At 38.5% G+C, this 18,711-nt stretch overlaps 1 protein-coding gene across 2 annotated transcripts in view; it reads left to right on the top strand.

Moving 5' to 3' along the window:
• Window positions 1–4,770: 4,770 nt before the first annotated feature.
• LOC106921390 (leucine zipper putative tumor suppressor 2 homolog) overlaps window positions 4,771–18,711 on the top strand; it is a 26,867-nt gene continuing 12,926 nt past the window's right edge. The window contains exons 1-3 of one of the 2 annotated variants that reach the window (XM_088016309.1): window positions 4,771–4,993; window positions 12,254–12,327; window positions 16,557–16,696. The gene's annotated coding sequence lies outside the window, so the exon portion shown is untranslated. The remainder of the gene's footprint in view (window positions 4,994–12,253; window positions 12,328–16,556; window positions 16,697–18,711) is intronic. The other variant, XM_014993060.2, reaches the window with a different exon arrangement.

The raw sequence follows: 18,711 nt of genomic DNA, 5'->3' as shown, positions 1-18,711 counted from the left end.
CAACAGATGAAAATGTCAAATCATATAGTTCACAGACTGCAAAATGATAGACTCAACTAGCCAGTTGGCATTTCACACCTGTCAGCCAATTAAACTTGTGAGGAAATAGCAAAGGTTAACATGACCACAAAATAAAAAGTTTTAACTAAATCTCTGTGTTCAAACTTTTTTTTTTTTTTACTTTCCATCTTTGTGTAAACTTGCGTTGCATTTTGTTTTTGTCTTTTCTAACATTTTTGCAAACAGTGCTCTGTGTGGTAAAATTCCTTTGCTCTCAAAATATGCAGAGAGAGAGAGAGAGAGAGAGAGAACAATGGATGTACTATTGGAATCTTTCCAGTCACTGAACAAAAGCGGAATAACAACGCTGGTTTGGAAAACTGAACTTTGCTGTCTGCGGATGTTCCTGTTCTTTAACTTCTGTTTGCTAAATGTCACATAGTGTGTGTGCGTGTGTACGTTTTCTTTTATCAAGAGCTTCAGCTGGAACTGCAGAACCTGGTGAATTTTATAAGCAGCCTGTTCGTGTTACTTCCCTACTGTAAGGTGGTGAAACAAAACTTTGCATTTATGTGACTTTAGTGTCCAAAAATGACAATCTTTTGGCGTTTTATAGGGCAGTCAAACCCAAAGTAGCTCAAGGATGATGAAGAAATGATACTTGGGTTTAAAAGTTTTCTAAACATCAAAACAAATCTGAAAAAAACTTATCTCTAGCTCCAGTGTTTTGCAGCCTCTGAAATGTTCTAATCTTTGACTTGAGATTTTAATTTGTAAGAATAAACCCAGGAAACCGTTTATATTTTGCAAGGGACTAAACACAAAGAGGATCCTGGATACTTTTGCTGACCAGAAACTGAACTTTTTATCAATTACATCAGTCTAATTTCAAAACAGATGCGGAACATCTGGGACGGAAATATCCGAATGGATTTAACTTTTGATAGGATCACAACTTGAAGTGAGGTCAGTGAGGTAGTATTAGTTGGACTTGCCAAACAAAAAGTTTTTTTTCTTTTTTTTTTTTTGCAGTTCAGAACATGGAAAGTGGATGAATTTATATTTCTGTTTTTTTTTTCTTTTTTTTTTCCTTTTGCTGACTCTAAATTACGTAGAGTTTAGAGGAATAAAGAAAATCTTGTTGTGCATTCTTAATAGTTAAGCCCAATGCTCTTAGTTAGCGGTTCACCATCTTTACAACTTCTGACTCACAACAGCACAGTAAAAAATTACAGCCCCCTTAAGTTTATTCCACCAATTTTATCTCTTAATCTCCAATTGTTAGGAGTATTTTTTTTTTTACACAGAACATAAGTTCAAGAGTTTTCCTATGTCTTTCTTCTGATTTTATTGTTTCCAAGTTAAAAGACTTCATATTTATTACACGGAAAATAAATTCATGGCCCCATCTGTAGGTTGAGTATGCAAGCATTTCTACATATGAATGATACAAACAGCAAAAACTGCAAATACACCGCTTTTATCTATTTGTACTGTTATTTTTTTCCTTTTCTATTTATTGCGCAAATACATTTTGCACTTAATTATTTGTGTTATAAGTGACAAAAGATCTATGGTTTTATACTAAAACGTAAGCTCGTGAATCAATACAAAGTGTAGAGTTGTACAACAGAAGTAGACTCTTCGGCAGATACTTTTTAGAAGAGAAATATAAAACAGAAAAAGATGAAGAGGGATTTAACATTAAAGCTTTGGTGCTGGTGTTCATCTTAAAGTGCTTTAAATGATCAAAACTATTTCCTCACCCCTTCATAGTCTTTGTAGTCCCAGTATTGCCCCAATTTCTGAGAGACCAGAATTATCCTTTAATCTTATTCCCATGAATAGAGAGCATGCATTCAGTACAAAAACATGCCAGTCTTTGGTTAATATCTACTTTGACTTTTTCCCATTTTTCTCCTAATTAACAGCAGCTGCTATCTATTAAAAATCTTCTGATTTACCAACCAATCAAAGAAATGAAAACAAGGACGACAACCTGTTGTACAAGGTTTTTTTTATTGTTCTTCACTTTTGCTCCCAACCTTGTAACGAGATCAATATAAATCAGAGTGACGGGTCATCGTTCCAGTAGCTGTAAATTTTAACTGCTGTCCTCCTTGGTGAGCATCTGTTTTGCCTCTTAGAATCCAAGTCCTTATTGGAGTTTTGAGTCTCACACTTATACATTAGCTTCAACTCTTTCTTTGCCTTAGCTGATCGAACCATGGTTTATTCTCCTTCCCATCTTTTAAACACAAACACGGACTGTCGACGACGAGAGAAGTGCGTGACTATAAGTATGACATTGTCCAAAGCGAATCCAAACGACTCAATTGGGAATAATAAACGTGCATAAAAGCTTTTAATGCCGCACCTGGGGGAGAACACGAAATGTCTTTTCCAGACTTCCCCTCTTGCACGTGCCTAATGCATCACAATGGAAAGTTCTGCTGTTTCACATTCAGGAAGTCGGCTCTCAAACGCCAGGGATCTAAGCATTGAATGTGAGCTGCAGAGTCACTTATCAGTGACTCTTCACATCTCGTGTCTACGTTGCATGTCTGATTGAAATGAACTGACATTGGACGCAAAGGGGCCCGTTTTTATCAACCAGCACAGCGTAATTACCGGAGGGGGGCCAGGAGGAAGGGGAGTGATTTGTTTGGCGATAGGCCTCCTCAGCATGTATGCAACCCGGCCCAGCTGGGAGTAGGGAGTAACTAAAGTCCTTATGCTCGAATGGCAAAGAGCAGACTCAGAGTTTTGATTTTGGGAGTCTACAGGCATGCAGCGTTCAGCCCACACACAATTATCCATTTCTGTAACTGCTTTCTCTTGTGGTCGGAGGAGAGCTGGACAGTCTGAATATGCATTCCTGCGTGACGGAACCGAAGTTGCAAAGAACTGTGAGGGTAAAACGTCAGACTAAATGAAACGCAGAGAGCTCTGACGGTCAGGAGAAAATGTTCGAAATGCATGTATTTGCTTGGTTTGCGCTTAGTGAAATGGTGATTTTCCATGCAATAACGTGTGGAATGAAAATGAAAATAATTTTGTCAGTTCACTATTTAAATCAAAGCTTTTGGTGCAGATGTCTTGGAACAGCTCTCAGTGTTCCACAGTGTTTTTTTTATTGCTTTTTTAATAAATTCAAGTTCATGGTAGATTTTCGAATATTGAGTGGTTGGTCTGTTAAACTAAGATATTATAAATTATGAATTAGTCTACAAAGTCAAGAATTATCTTCAATGAATCTAGCCATCTGTCCATTCATCCATCCATTCAATGTTTATATATTAGATATTGTAAGTTTGTAGGGACAGTTTATTCTCCACTGAATATCACAGTAGGCTCATCAGATACAACCACAACAATGAACAATACTTGTTACCAAACAAGTTTGTTTCTGTGCCTGATGAACTTTGGTTAAATTATTCTTTTGTAAAGTTACTCACAGACTGCAGTGGGTAGAGTAGCAAGACATTTTGCACAAGTAAAAGTAGTGATACTTCATTTGGAAGAATTGTTGGCTTTATAAAGTCCAATACAAAGAGGAATTATGTGAAAATGTATGTATAGGTAAAAAATATATCATTCAAAGTATAAGAAGAAATCATGGCTTGTCTAGAAAGGGTGCAAAATGACACAGAGTTGTGGTGGTGGGTTTAGAAATCATAAGCTATCTCCAGAATTCATACTTTTTAATGTGAAGTTTTACCCTGCTGTGGAAGCTTTCTCTGAGCTTTCTTTGATATGGCCTCATTTTACATATTTAGAGCAAAGAACAGGTTGTTCAGAAACAGACTTTGAATCTAGGGTATCTTCTCCATAAACCATTTCTTTGGGTAAAGAAATGGTTTACGCACACACACACACGCGTGTGTGTGCGTGCGTGCGCGTGTGATGGTATGTGTGCGTGTGTAAGAGGGACATAGAAAAATCTACGCTTCTCAGAAAGTAAACATCGGAAACTGTAATTTGCTTTTCAAAACAAAAGCACACTTTTTTTCTTTTATATTTCTGTTGTTTCTAGACTGATAGAGATGTAGCTATAATATGCCTGATTAGAAAGTAACATTTTTCTCTCCCAATATTGTGAAAGGCAATATTTATTTCACAAAGTTTCCTTCTGTTATTTGACCAGCTATTCCATATACATATTCAGAGTAAAACTAAAGACCCTTCAGAACCCTTGAGTGCAACACAACGGCCCAAATGTTCAAAACTGAGCATCAGTTTTAGCCACATTCCAGAAAGCAATGAAGATCACAAAAGGTTTAGACTTTAAGGTTAGAAAATTGTTTAAATTAAGCAGCTTTAAACAGCTCCAAGTGCACCGTCAAATCCACCACCTGATCATTTGTAATGTGACATAACCCTTTACAGACTAGTTAGACATACAACAAACATGTTGAACAACGATCTTTGTTCAGGCTAGACCAACATTAGTGTATCAATTTTGTTTTTACTCTGTTTTGTATTTGCATTTCAAACAGTATATTATAGCATTTATTTTTGTGTAATCGTTGGCCTATCTGCAGGGACATAATTAATTCAAGCCACATAAAATGATCTCGTACAACACACTTTGTACTAATTTGTATTGCTCTATTACGTAAAATGCTGTTGAAATACATTAAAATTTGCTGTAAATCCTTTACATGTTAACTTAATCAGAACACAACTTGGAGACTTTTATTTTGAAAGTTTCAACCGGATGTAGCTGGTAGTTTTTCGAGCTAGCTTACTCCCGCTCTCTAAAACTCCTGCGGTTTCTGTCCAACCCAGCAAACGCGCTTCACGCGAAAGAAGGACACCTCAGAGCTACAGAGAGGACATTTAACATTTTGTTTTATCAACACTTGCCTTGACTTTGTTCCGTGTTTGTGGATGAGGCGCTTAGAACGGAAGAAAGTCAACGTCGCATGCACGTTTTCCTCAAAACACTTTTTGACGATCGGAAACACTGTCTCTTGGGAAGCTGTACATGGTATGGTTTTTATCGAGTTTTATTTTATTTTATCTTTAACTGTATAACAACTATTATACTGTAAATATGTAAACGCTTTGTTTGTGTTAGTTATTAATGACTGACTTGTTGTTCGGAGGGGTTTACTGTACTGCAGAGTTTTAATTACCTGTGGACAGGTGTAAAGGTTAGCTCCACGTGGTGCAGTTTGTTAGATTAATCGGACATGAAATAGTACAAGTAAGAACTTATTGTTTTTAAAGTACTGCTTAAAGCCAACAGCACTTCTCTGACGTGTTACAGATCGTTGTTGTTCTTGCTTTTTAGTAATTTTTTTTATGTAATCTTTGTATGTGTCAGGCATGACAGATTGGGTGGATGCAGACACAACAAAGAAGCTCCTGTCGAGTAATCGCACTAGTTTCCTGCTCAGATTATAGTTTCAGTCCAGGACTCTGCTTCAACAGTGATCCTTATCAGGAATGTTCAACAGAAACCTTTATCATCTCCAAATAAATCTCATTTATCTTATAACTTCAGAAACAAATAGACCTGGGCCAATTTCTTCTGAGCCACACTCCATTGGATGACTACAAAGCTTAAATTGTACAACGTTAATAGTTTGTGCCCTTGTTGAAGGCGCATACAGTGTCTTGTGCAGTATCTTTGCCCCTTTAAATGTTTTTACATTTTGTCACATTGCAACAACATTCTTTAATGGATTTTATGTGATAGATCACTACAAAGTAGAACTAGTACCTGTGGGGGAAAACAGGCTAGTTCTCAAAATGTTGTAATCTGGAAGTGCAGAGTGCATTTGTATTCAAAACGTTAGGATTTCATTTGACCTGAGCATCTTCTTCCATTTTTGTTGTTGTTATATCCACTACCTGAAACTGCAAGAAAAGCCTTAAATATGTTAAATATGCATGAATAGCAAATACTACTCCAGTCGATTCATATAAAATCTTAATGCAAATGTGAAGTAAAACTTAAAAAAAGTAGGACAAACTATCAAGGAAACAATCAAAGAGAGGAGGAGATTGCTTAAGAATGGTCACTACTGTTGTCGTTGGATAATTAACTAATATTCATGATTTCTAAGTTTGCGGAGCCCTGTTTTAAGTCATGTAACACACATGAAATGCACATAATGCATTGATTTTGCAGTGTTTTGTGAAGCATCAACTTCAGAAAAGTAAAAGCAGAGTGTGGAGAAGCTTGATTTTTCATAGGGCAGAAAATCTGACGTAGTGAAATGAGTAACGAGTTTCAACCGTCTGAATGAGGAAAATCTCTCCTCTCTACCAGATCTGCAAACATGATGTATATATGAGTCACCTGAAATGTCTCTACCTCCAGATCCATAGAACCTCAGAGGAATAAACAACCTTTAAAAAAAAAAAAAAAACTTTTGTCAAGAGCATGAAAACTTAAAACACTCCCTATTACATCAAAGCAGAGGTTGCCCAATATTATTTTCCTTATTCGGACCGACTTGCCCTGTAGGCACAACAATAGCTTGTGAATTCCTAAAATAAATGTCATTCCCCTTGTAATGCAGTGCACAGACACTCCTTACATTATACAGATGGACAGCATTGTTACTACGACAAGTGTGGAGAGATAAATCCAGCAGGAAACACAAACGCAGCTCTGGGTTTTCCAAAAAATAATGTGAACTTGATAACAAAGTGATCCTTTTTGTTTACCAGCGTTTGTCATGCACAAGTGCACAGCACTAGTGGAGTGTTTACATGAGGAAAAAAAAAATTCCCAGGAGTGCTCATTTGCTGTAAGTAACGAGATTAGAAAAAGCACATAGGCTATTTTCGTAAGCAGCTGCCTCATCTGTAAGCTATTGCTAAATAGTTGGAACAAGATGAGAATATCCGAAAGACGAACAAACAAACTGAGCGAGGAGAGCTCGACGCTCCTACGCTGTAGGATGACTGGTTTCCATTTCTGCACCTTAAGCGCAGAACAAGGCCAGATTCTTGCGTGAACCGTTTTGCTTAAGGAGGCGGGGATGTTTGTGTTTATGCGTTCATTTCTTTCTGGTTTTTTTTTTTTTTTTGTCTCTTCCTCCCATTGGATCCTTTTATTAGTCTCATAGCTCCATACAAGTTAAGATATGCTCTCTATTTGCTGTAGGGTTGGTATTTTTGAATACTAAATGTTTTAAAAGTTGTATTTCAATCTGTTCCTGTACTTTTTCTTTTAAGGTGAAGACATTTTGACTTGTTGCGTGGGTTAGGCCATCTCCTCTCTCCGTTTGTTTTGTGGAAAACAGCTGACTGGTTTTAGATCCAAGTTATGTTTATTTCTTTTAAAACACTTCACTTCAAGTTATGGAGTCTCCTTCTGTTTTGCTGCTCTGAATTTTGTCCTTGAGCTGATTAAATTCGGGGTCAAGTTCCTCTGTCCTTTTCTGTTACGCTGCACAAACTTTTCCCTTGAACGAATAAAAAGTGCTAAACTTTCGGAGACAAGTCAACAATAGGAACACAGTGAGAGCTGTCAGGCAACTTGAAGGCTGTGTTTTAGTTTTCCTGAGGGACCATCGCATCAAGAGCAGTGCTGTTTGAGGATTTACAAGCTTCCTTTTGTTTAGGCTGTCCTTCATTGTGTGGAAATTACTCTGCTGTAGATGGCTGTTAACTGTAATTAGCGATTTCCCACACCGGGGTAGTTTCGACTGCAACACCGACTCATTTTGGTTTTCCCAAATAAGAAAACGTAGCACACGTTCATCATCTTGCACCTCATTATCAGCAGTGCTTAGGTTCAGAGGTTTATGATTGCTCATATTTGTTCCATGTTCAAAATCGAAAACAAAAAAAAAAATTGCAGAAAATTGAGCACGAGGCAGCTAAGGGCAGAGCAGGAAGTTTCAAAGGAGTTATAACTAAGATTTCAAACACTGGCACCTGCAGTAATGTGAACATTTCTGTCAGTACTTGGTAGGAAGTTAGACGTTTCTGCTCCGGTTCTGACCAGCATTTTCACTCTGATTCTCCCAGGTGTCAGCCCTCTCATTTCTCCCAACAATTGTGTCACCGTGATGCTCTACATTAGTTTTATCCAGGATCTGTCTTGCTTCTTCACTGCGTCCACAACCCTGACGTTTACTAAAAGAAAGCACTTTTTTGATCGGATCCGCATTGCACTCTGTCAGCTAAACCAAGTCAACCAAGGTGGCTGAAATGCTGCTACTTCCAGTTTTTAATTTATCTTAAGAGTCTGATTTAAAAATGGATGAAGCAATGAGTTATTGAAATTGTCAGTAATAAAATCCTCTTTCCTATATGCAAGCTCAAGGAAGGCAACAAACCTTTTTTTTTTTTTTTTAATGTGGCTGTAAATAGAGGGGCAAAAATGGTTCCCCATCTCATGTCGGTCCATTTCAACCATAAATAAGTCTGTATTGAAGCAATGGTTAAGTGTAGCAAACTCAGAAACTAAACATAAATTGCATAGATCAGCTTTTTGAGAAACACTGAATTGATTTTGAGAATAACGAAGTATTGTTTAAATGCGTTCCCTTCTCGGTGAGGCAAACATTAACTTTACTGTGAATGTTTAACCTGTATTCTATTGCAGGTTTAATAAAACATAAAAGAACACTCTGAAATCAGTATTCTTGACATTCCAGTTTTATCCAGGCAAACACCCTTTATGTGCTGGAATGATGCCACACTTCTTGTTGCCTTCACAGCAGTGAATCAAAGCCACTCGAAAGACCGGAGTCAGCGTTTGCATAACTTTGTCTCTGCAGTTATGCAAGTCCTGTAATGATGGATTATGAGACTTTTAAAAAAAAAATGAAAAGGGGAACCTGAACCTTTACATCTTGAAAGCAGCTCAGCTTACCAGCTGATATGTGGCTGAATTTATTTGAAATCTAAGACTCTGAACTTTTTGTCTTGTATCACAGTTTCTGATACCCAGATGTTTCAGCTAACTTGTATGTAAAGTTTTTTTTTTTTTTTTTTTTTAAAGCGCTAACAGTTAATTTTAGCCCTCAGATATACTATTTTAATATTCTTGCAGGGATAAAAGATGTCACTGCATGGTGACCGTGCAACTTGGGTTTAAGAATACATCTTTCATCCATTGGTAGTCAGGATTTAAAAGGTTTTCCTCTTTATCGAGGCATAAGGGTTGTGACCTCTCCACAGCATTTGGATTGGCATTCTTATCTGGCTAGGATTTTTTTTTTTTTTTTTTTGCATCCACAGCTGGACTGCACAGCTGTTTGTGGCACGTTGGAGAATATTTTATGGCCTTAAAATCCTGAGTCTCTAAGAACAAGTTGCATGTTTTGGTTTTGGAGTACTTCAGTAATTTTCCCCACAGGTTAAGGAACACATGTTTTAATTTCTTTTTATTTGATTCAGGCGACCAGGATAGAAACCATTGTATATTTCACATCTTTTCCCTGTTCTCCATTTAAGGAGAACACCTTAATTGCAATTGCATTATATTGCTATGCTTTAGAAATATTACGGTAAATAATGACGTGATTATTAAGACTTTAAAACTTGCCTGCTTGCTGAGGAGGCAGTTCAGCCATTTTATTCAGGCGTTTTTGAGTTTCAACTTAATTTTTTTTTATTATTATTTTTTAATATATATAATTTCTCACTCTAAACAAGATTAAGAAATCATCATGTTTTTCACGTCAACCCCTCCCACCCCCAAAATCACTGAGGCTGGTTCTGTTTGGGTCTTCTTGCAACACGTCATTGATCTGACATGTTTTGTTTTTAGTGACTTGGTGTAAACGAATTTACACAAACAAAAAACAAAACAACAACAAAAAAAAAAAACTGCTGAGCTATAGAAATACTCTTATGTTACACAAACATGTCATCATTTCAAAAAAATAGAAAAACTTCCCCAGAACCTTAAAAATACTGCGCGATATTATGACTTTAAAAGAAAATGTACTTATAAAGACAGATCATTCAGAGTAATTATAAGCGGGCGAACCGTACTCAATCACTGCTCCACCTCTACAGCCCCATTCATTTTCTTAATGACTCCCAAATGTTTCCTCCCCTTCTCCCTCTGACTCGACCCCTTCCTTCCAGCGCGTCTTTTCCTGCAGTCACTTTGTGAATGAGTCTCACGGAGCTGCTGCAGTCATGATTAGATTGCAGGTTTGCAAACGGCTCCGATAAGACGCCCGGCTGCTGTGGTCACAGCGAAGTAAGCGTGACAGAAATCGGCTATAGTTCGGACAAGGTGTCCTTGGAGGAAGTTGACTTTGGCGTAATGTTGTCAAAAATGTGTCTTGTATGGGAGATAACCTTGTCATTTACCTTAAGCCTAGATCGCCAGCTTCTGTTTCAGTAACACACTTAAAATGTAACATGCAGTGCTTTGGGAAAATATCCAAACCCCCTCTTTTACATTTTAACCACAAACATAACATTTTTTTAGGGTTATTTTGTTTAAATTACAATGAAGTTTGTAATTATGGTGTAATATTTGGGGAGCTTCAAGCGTTATGAAATTTTTTTTTCCAAGCACGTGTAGGCTCATAGTCTAGTTCCACCGATTTTTATTGGAATAGTTGTGTTTTTATCATAGTGACACTAGCTTTTGTGTCATTGCTTCCTATAGATGTCTTTACTTTTTTTTTCATTTTCTTAAAGCCCAACATTTTTATTATTATTTTTTCAGTTGGTTGGATTTAATTAGCTCAGTCTTCGGGGTTTGTAAGAAGATTTAATCCCAGTTTTGTTACACTTGGAAGTGTGCCCGCATAAGATTACTCCGATCCGTTAGACTTGTCAGGAAGATATTCCTCTCAGTTTGTTGCATCATCTGTTTTTAATCGCGGATGATGATGTGCTCTGGAAAAAAAAAAAAAAAAGCAGTAAACAAGACCTTTTCCCATGAGCAGCTGCGATTAGAGGTGTAGTTAGTGTGATCATGAGTTTCACAGCTGCTGCAGGGAGAGGCCCATATGTGCTCTTGTGCGGTACAATATCTCACTTCCAGTTCTGTATCGTTTATCCTGTTTTTTTTTTTTTTTTCCTCCTCACATTTTTGCTCATCAATCCTTGCCGTCAGTGTCATCGCTTATTCGGTTGTGTCAGCTGCTTGGCATCCTTCTGTAGTCCATCTGCAAACCTCCGACTACGTCAAAGCCCACAGTGTTTCTGATTAAGGCCAGAGAAGTGGCAAACAAAGGAAATTGTTAATGTAAAAATGAAAGGAAATTTTAGTTAAGTTTTTAGTTCTTTTATAGTTATACTTTTTATTGTAACATTACATAGATTGAAGTAAATGTATTCCAATAAAACAAATTAATATTGGAGTTGTCAAAAAAAAAAAAAAAAGATGCTGTCAGTTCATCTCCAGGGTTGTTTGTTTTTTTGCAGTGGGAAGCCCACTGCACAACTCACAGACCTAATTAATTCCCATGTTGTATTACAATGTTAGTACTGTTTAATGTTCTGGCTCATCACTTTAAAAATATTACTTGTTTTGCTAGAACCTGACTGAGTACAGAACCATTGTACATTTCCTTGCGGTTTCAGGGTCTCTTTCCACTTGACGTGGGCTGGTAAAATTACAGCATAGTGGTATTTAAACAGAAAAAAATTAAACGTGAGCAAATTAATCTTTTAATTAAAAAAAATCTGTTGCTGCTAACATATAAATATTAAATGCTGATGGTGTTTGGCATATGTAAAGATGAGCAGAAATATCAAAATCCACTCAGTTAATTAGTAAATTTCAAGTCGGTTTGCTTAGTGTAAAACATTTATCTGCTGGGACACAACCTGCCTTCAGTTGCTTAACAGAGAATGGCTATGCTTACTTTTTAAACCTCTTTATTTGAATTAAAGCAATATATTTCTACTTTTATATTCTCACCAGGATTGTCAGTAAAAATCTTCCCAAACTCTCAATTTTCTTGTTGGTGAGGGGAAAAAGAAGCCTTGCTTATAGGCCAGCTGGCCAGCAGTGCAGCAACAGGTTCATTTTATAGGAATTATTAGCAATTTCTGTCACATTTTGAAACCTTGATGCATTTTGATACTGGTAATCCGGCCTTTGCTTGCTGTCATTTCTGCGGGATTCACTTCTGCTTGTTTAAATTTTTTCACACTCAGCAAAGTTGTGTTCTTAATCTATCGCTTACCCATCTTCACCGTGTTTTTCAGCTGGCTTTGTGCTGCTTAAAAATGAAATGCTTCCAAAATTCTGTTATGCGTTACCAGGTCTGCTTGTACCAACATCTTTTTTTTTTTTTTCATGTAGTTTTCTCTTAACCGGGGGAAACGGGGGTGCTCAACTGGACTTCCGTTATATAAGTGGGACGAGGCGTCCCCGAGGTTGGTTGTTTTGGATATTTTTAAATACATTTCTCCTCCGTGTCACTGTGATTTCTGGCCTGATTATTCTCCAGCTGAGAGAACGCATGATGACAACATCCAGCTCCACTTTATTTAACACGTGTACTGCTACTTCAAAACATGGGGTGGGGAGGAAGAAAAAGAAAATGAAACATAACAGGATACCAGCAAATAGCAACAGATTGACACCTCCACAGTACTGCAAGTGAATGTATTTTTTTTATTTTTATTTTGTATTTTTTGAATGGAGAGGCTGGCCAGTTGGTGGGTGGATGAGCGAGTGAAAGGTGAAGAGGCGGTTTGGAGGTGCGAATCATAATCCACGTGGGTGGTGGGAAGCACGGTTAGCTGCGTCACTGTGTTGCATAAGAACATACGTAGGCAGAGGGGATGCAGATCTGAAGTAATGAGCGTGGGGAGCCGTTGGTCCTATCTGGGAGCTCCGATGAGACGAGAGATGGTTATTGTTTGAGCTGTCAGCAGTCCAACCGTGTGTTCTTAGCAGACTAATTAGAGTTGCTGCGATGGCTGTTTTCCAGAGTGTAGTTGGTGCGTTAGAGTGATTAGCAATCGCGTGATTAAAAAGCTGAATAGGGAATTTAATCTCTGTTTTACCGTATGAACCTAAAGGTATGGTGAGAAGGGGGGGGGGGGGAAGCACCACTTAATGGTCAGCCTGAACTATAGGAGCGGTTTTCCCTCATTGGTTTTCTGAGATGTCGGAGGATGTTTGAGGTTTGGCTTGAGTGATCCTAAATGAGGATGTCTGCGGAAAATACAAGGATTTTGAGCTATTTAAGATGGAATGTAATGTTTTCCATGTGGGCTGTCAGGCATGCCGGTTTTCCCTGTGGACTGACTTCCCACCCTCTGCCCAGTTTATCTTCTTTCAAATAAATATTTGTATTGTAGCAAGATTTCTGAGCCCTTGTTACGCTGTTGCCATACTCTTTGCCACACTTAAACCCAAGCTTAGTATGTAAACATCAAGCGTGCTGTCAATGCTGTCCTTTTTGCTCCACCACTTCCCCTTCCTGGCCTTCATCCGGATGTGATGGTGCCATGTTTTCACATTGAGTTTGCCAACTTGACCGGAACCGTTGTCACGTGGTTGAACTGTAGAAGAGCAATAAACTTTAAGTGCTGCAAGCTTGGATAGGTGATGAAGTCAGAAATCACCCTATTCCAGAGGGCATATGTCCTCATTTTTAACTTCCCCCCACCATTGTTTTTTCAGATCGTTATTCACAATATTTTACCAAGGTTGTTATGTACACACAGCTGAACTTTGACATCAATAAATGTTACACTTGTTGCCCAATATGAAAGTCATGATTGTAAAGTCTCAGTGATTAGAAGGAAGTTGGTAGAGAAATTGGTCTGAGTATTGACTTGGAGACCTAGTATGCCAAGCACCCTATTCAGAGATTTAAGAGCTCTGTGACCAGCCTGGTCTGCTTGTAATTCTCCACAGTGGTAAGTGACGGCTCGTGACAAATTGCAGTTTACATAAAACTCTCTCTGCACTGAGTTAGACGATGCGACTTGCTTCTTTTGTTCTTTCCAACGCCGTTACGCTGATGTGCGTGGGCACATGTTTCTCCCAAATGTCCAGAATAGCACCCTTTATCTGGAAATATTAAGTAGTGAATGGAAGCAGCTGAAAGTCTTGTCTTACGTAACTATTGTGTTTTACTCGAGGGGTTCAGCCGCACTACAGTATCTGGAGATACTTGAAAATTCTTACTTGAAAACAGCATGAAGTATTTATTCAGGCTATGTTCAATACCAACGTTAATCCGAAAAGCAAAAAACAGAAATGTTTGATGGAGCAAATAATTTCTCCAACACTTTTAGGCCAGAAATTAGTATTGACTCCTAAAATGTTGTATATCTCCATTTCATATTTTCTGCTGTCTTCTTTTTTTTTTTTTTGTCATTTGCAGTTCTTTGGTAGAGTGCGCATGCTGGAGCACTGGTAAACCTTTTGCCTCCAGATTAAGCTCTAATCTGTGTCCCATTTCCCTCCGTCTGCCCTCTTGGGATGAGCAGACACAGGTTTTAGACCAAATTCTGTCCTATCCTGATCTCTTACAAGCTTTTGATTTAGGGCTTAATTGTTGAAAGTCTTCTTGCCACAGCGGTAAAGTGCCGTGTCATTTGGTGGCAACTTGACTTTTTTTTTTTTTTTTTTTTGACGTGGAGCAGCATTATGAGCAGGAAACTGAAAGAAAACTCTGATTCTGAATAAGACGAGCCTCTGTTCATAACAGAAGTTAGAAGCTGTGCTCAATGAAATTGAAGGGCAACGTAGTGAGAAGTGTCGAGATGCGTTTATCTACTAAAGTACAGCACGCTCTCACTTTTAAATTACGTTCATAGCTAAAGTAGAATCTCCTTGTTGATCAAAACTATCAGGTTGACGATGTTTTAATCAATCGTTTAATCATTAAGCGATTTTTCAAGCTCCCGTTTCAAGTAAACGTTCTGCCGCAAGTCCCTCTTTCTCCACTGTCAGACCTTTCATTTTAATAAGGATTATCCCAGTCTGTTCGGAAAAGCAGGTGAGGGGTGTGACCCTCTTAGAGAAAACACCTGTTTCTCCTATGTAAAGCAGCTCGTCAACATTTAAAACAAACGCTTCAGGGCATTGCTTTTCAGGGCGCCGAGTTCATTCTGCCGCTCGGCCCTGTTGGGCAACATTCAGAAAGACGCTCTAAAGCCTTTCTTTCTGTCGAACCACATTACATGTGGGCAGCCACGCTGTCCTCAGCACTTCCATCTGTCTCTTTAACGTACATTTGTGGTGCGTCAGCCACAGATGGAGGAGCTGATGGTCTTAAGTTACACTGTCCCTGTTGGCAGTTGGTAACGTTAGTTTTAGCAAACATCCCCTGATCCTGCTGATAAACAGAACACACACTGACCAGATGCTACCTTCCTCATTCCGTTTCACACGTCTGACAACAGTTTCCTTTTTTTTTTTTTTTGTAAATCCAAAACAACGGAATAGGGATTAAAACACATTTGTGCTTTTTGAGTGGTATTACAGCAATGTAAGGTTTTATTTTTTGGTTCATAGCAAACTATACTATGCTGTCTGCTTTTCATCTGGTGTGTTTTACTGATGTCTTGATTGTAAAATTTGAACCTGGAGTTAGGGCAAAAAATGCCAACGTATTGGTCAGACTCATTTGAATTTCTTACATTTACAAAAGAAAATAAATAAATAAAACATGTTCTCACTAACTGGCACTGTATGGCCTCAGAAGTATATCTAGGTCAAGAAAACAGTTGTTATAATGGTACTTACGACAACATAGCAAAAAAAAATGTTAAAGGACATATTTTTTTAATTTAAAAGAATAATAAAAATATGTATAAAACAAATACTGTTTCTGGAACATTTGACTTTATAACGAGGTATGAAATCGAGTATAAGAATTGGCAAAGGGGCAAATTGACTCAGAGTCATATGAACCAAGATGCCTCCGAACTGGGAAAGGGTTTCAAATTCTTTCAATCAAGTTTTTTGTGTTCTCCTATAAAGGCAAAATTAGAAGGATTGAAAAATACCCCAAAATCAGGCCAAACCCCTGAAAGTTAAAACATCTTCATATTGGTAGCTAAGTAGCTTCGGGGGGCTAATTAACTTCTCCGGCCGTCACCAGGTCCACTCTGAAGTGGGAAACGCAACAGCGATCAGGACATGTTGAATGTGGGTGGGGAACCTGTAGTGTGTGCATTTACGCAATTATCTATACCAGTGCTATCTTGGCACAGCTCTTTTTAATAGCAGCCATTATCGGAACAGATTGGCCTCATCTCTTTTAATGAAATGAAGCTTAAAAAAATATATATATATTCAAAAGTGAGACAAAGCTGTGTAGAAACACTGAAAAGTTACCTCCAGCTGTTAAACATTTAGACTTTACACACCAGGCATTTGTTTTGCGAACAGGGTTTTACAGTTTTAGTGTTGGTCTTCACTCGTGCGGACATGGAATTTCCCCCTCAGTCTTAACCTTCCTGCATGTGAAGCGTCTTTTTTTTTTTTTTTACAACTCTGACTCAGATTTTCCTCTTTCTTGCTGACTTCTATAAACACAGTTGTCACATTTCAGGTTTTCCAGCTCTCCACAGCGCTGTTTACCTCACTGCTTTGCTTCTGTTGAGTAATATGCTTATTCTTTTTCGTCTCCCCTCAGTCTGAGAGAACATCGAGGCGAAGGAGGGGGGGTGGGAAAAAATGAAGTTTCTCACCAGTGTGAGTTACCGCCACGCTCACCAGATGTGTACGTGTTCATCGGAGGCCATCAGAAGCTGAAGACAGGTCGTTTTTTATAAGGTAAGTGCTGACTGCTAGTTAAAATCTGACTTCGCTCTGAACAGATGATTCCAAAACGGCACTTCAGGACATCTTACTGGCGATGTTTTGGCATGCAGTACTCCTCCTGTGTGACCGTTAACAGATTTCTGCTGCGTGAGTGTGCAGCAGAACGGATCTTAATCAAGCATGGGGGTATTGCTGTAAGTCCAGAGCTCGAGGCGCAAATCTAATCTCTTTGGCACATTATACAGTAAATCAGAACTGTGGTTAAGTCGAGTGCCTGCCAACTCGGAACAGCTACAGTGTGGATTTATGACTGGACTTACTATGGGAACTTATTTCAATCTCTCTTTATTTGGGTCTGAGACTGATGAACCACTCCGTGACACTGGCTCAGATTTTTTCATTTGTTTTAATCTTGAGGTGTCCATGTAATGCTTTGGGCCTTGGTGGGTTATTATGGAAACAAGCGGTCCGAGAGAGATGGGCCGGTCGGCGCCAGTTTTAGCTGCAGCATCCAATGGGAATGATGTCCCCATGCCGAGACAGGGCAGACGCTGATGGATGGCCTAGCTTTCTGCCAGTTTCTAGTCCCACGTCGGAGCCCTTGTTATGAAAATATGGATGGAAGCAGGCTGATGGGCCGCAGAGAGACGACATCTGCTCCTGTGATGGATGATCACCTGCACTGCATCCACAAGAGATGGAGATGACGCAGAATTGTGGCCAGAGTTCTTAGAAATTTAGCCCCTCCACGCTTCCGTTTGGATTGTGCCTGACTCAAAAGTATGCAAATCTCTGATTAAAGAGACATGCGTAGTTTTTGAGGTGCAGAGAAATTAGGGGTGTAATTTCGCACAATCTGTATGAATCAGAAAAATAATGTATTATGAAAAAAAATATACAGAAAAGATGCAATTTGACTGGATTGGAGTGAAAACCCCTAAAAAAATCACTGTTGAATCAGTTTTTGATTTAGTTACCTCATTCAGTCTTCAGTTCACAGCTGACATGATGAATTGCTGACATTTGCTCTTCCATATCTTTACACAATCCAGGTTAAAAATAGGTTAAAGTAGATAAAAAGTATATCATTGTGCAAATGTATCAGGAAAAGATTACAACTTAATCCCTGTTAACATGTATACCAGAACAGATTAAATGAAAAGTTATAGATTGAAGCTGCAGAAGAAGGCTGACAAGATGCAGGTATACAGCAATGGTGGTTCAGGGATTTCTTACAAAGTCTCATTTTTTCTGCAGGTGAAATATCCAATCTTCTGTATTCACCATGTTTAGAGTACTGTTTCAGGGTGGAATCCTTGGTTTATTTGTGACAACAAAATATAAATCGCCTGCTAAGATCCCCTAAAACTTTGTTGAAGAATATGAGATGTCCTGACGAAACCAAACTTGGACATTTAGGCCACATTTCCAAAATGAATAGTTGTCATGAAACAAACTTGAGTATTTCTTAAAGAACACCACACGCACGGTAAAAACTGGTGACATTTGCCTCATTGACGGGGCTTATACTAGTTGTGGAGGAAGACGACAAACTTTCTGGAGGAACATGTTGGATTTAAGCCAGTTTTTCCATAGTTGAGGGGTTCCCAAAACTGGCATTTCATTAATGAAAGAGCAAAAGGATTCCACCCAGCTGCCCATTTGCTTTTCAAAGAGATTAAATTGAGAATGATTTTTTTTTCCCCTATTTTTTTCAGTTGCCCTAATGCTCTTCCATAGTATTGTTACCATTCTTCTAAATCCTCAAAATTTCACTTTTCCCTGAATACTGGGAATTTTATGTGACCTTGAGGCCACTAAAGAGAAAAACATTACTGTAGTGCAGAATAAGAAAAGGCACGCAATATTTACTTTCCTTTTCTCCCCTGATATGTAAATATGCTCCCTCAAAGGGGGCTGAGTCACGTTAGCCCCCCCCCTCCGGCCTATAAAGAAGTGGTGTTAATGGTAGCATTCACAGAGGTGATTTCTAGCCTGCCTCTTTGTGCCAGCACTGGTGGCCTTGG

Source organism: Poecilia mexicana, unplaced genomic scaffold (genome assembly GCF_051168715.1).
Source record: "Poecilia mexicana isolate PSO_F unplaced genomic scaffold, ASM5116871v1 scaffold_19, whole genome shotgun sequence".
Lineage (NCBI taxonomy): Eukaryota > Metazoa > Chordata > Actinopteri > Cyprinodontiformes > Poeciliidae > Poecilia > Poecilia mexicana.
This window is presented reverse-complemented; position numbering and strand designations above follow the sequence as displayed.